At 46.1% G+C, this 1427-nt stretch overlaps 1 non-coding gene across 1 annotated transcript; it reads left to right on the forward strand.

The window, feature by feature from the left end:
* Positions 1-951: 951 nt before the first annotated feature.
* On the forward strand, positions 952-1058 carry LOC141609857 (small nucleolar RNA R71). Its single transcript, XR_012527762.1, has one exon. It is a non-coding gene; the product is annotated as a small nucleolar RNA R71 (small nucleolar RNA).
* The last annotated feature ends 369 nt before the right edge of the window (positions 1059-1427 follow it).

Consider the following 1427-nt stretch of genomic DNA (forward strand, 5'->3'; position numbering starts at 1 on the left):
AAGCTGTGCTATTTCGCGGACCGGTCGATCGACCGGGTATGTCAGTCGATCGACTGATATACCTGCTGATCGTCTTTTTCTTGCTATTGTTCGTTACTGCCTTCTTCTTACTTAGTTCCGCCTCATATTTTCCTGTAGAATCCTCGACCATAGTGGGCCCATCAAGGGTAGACCCGCTCCTCAAAGTAATTACATTAAGAGTCTCTTTTTGATCCGGCTGTGACGGTAAATGCCCCGGAGCTCGAGTTGCACTTTTGCTTGCCAATTGAGCAATTTGACTCTCAAGCATTTTTGTAGAAGTCTCTCTAGCTTGAGACTCCTTTTGCAGCAAACCCTACAGATTTTGAACCATGTTTTTCAACTCAGAAATGTCAGAACTTTGAAATTACTGCTGCTGAGGCATATAGGGAGGCTTTTGAAACTATTGTTGCTTATGAGGGGGCACATAACTTTGCTGCTGCTGCTACTGCTGTGGGGGTGGAGTCGGATTTTGGACGTTTTGGCTACTCCACCTCAAGTTTGGATGGACATTCAGCTCAAAATAAGTGTTTGTCTGCCTATAATGTTGAAAAGCAGCACAAGACTCATAGGGACTAGGACAAAAATCTACAACATGTCCTTCTCCTCCACATCTCTTGCAGACGAAAGGACCGTCTGACACATCATTCACTTGATAAATCCCTCCTTTTGAAGCTCCTCCCAACTCGTACTTATCAAATCTCGCCGTAAGAGCCTCTAATGCAGCTACGAAGGGGGATTCAAAGAGCTCTCCTTTGATTTCCCCTGGAATTTCCATGCTCAGCTTTATGGGTGGCCATATCATCAATGATTTTCCACCCCTTAGTTTCTCCAATATTCTCCCGGAATTTGCCATTAGCTGCCGCATCCAGGATAGCCCTCCGATCGTCATAAAGCCCATTATAAAACTGATTGCATAGGCTCCATTGCTCGAACCCATGGTGCGGAATAGTTCGCACCAGCTTCTTGAAATGGACCCATGCCTCATAAAAATTCTCATCAGGACCCTGTTTAAAGCTTGTGATCTGAGCTCTAATGGCATTGGTCTTCGAGGCAGAGAAATATTTCTTGTAGAATGCTAGGGCCAGCGAATTCCAATCCGTGATCCCGTTAGCAGCTCGATCCAAATCTCGGTACCATTCCCTTGTGGCATCACGAAGCGAGAATATGAACATCGTCTCCTTCACCTGGTCCTGGGTCACCCCTGCTGGTGGGGGTATGGAGCAGCAGTAGTCAATGAATATCTCCATATGTTTAGCTGCATCTTCGTTTGCAGCTCCCCCAAATTGGTTTCTCTCAACCAAGTTAATGTAAGACGGTTTCGGCTCGAATTTTCTGTTCGTCCCTGGTAATGCGAATCCCTTATAGAGATTCGCAGCTGTTGGCTCGGAGTGACTGGCTATACTTGC

Source organism: Silene latifolia, chromosome 10, assembly GCF_048544455.1.
Source record: "Silene latifolia isolate original U9 population chromosome 10, ASM4854445v1, whole genome shotgun sequence".
NCBI classification, from domain to species: Eukaryota; Viridiplantae; Streptophyta; class Magnoliopsida; order Caryophyllales; family Caryophyllaceae; genus Silene; species Silene latifolia.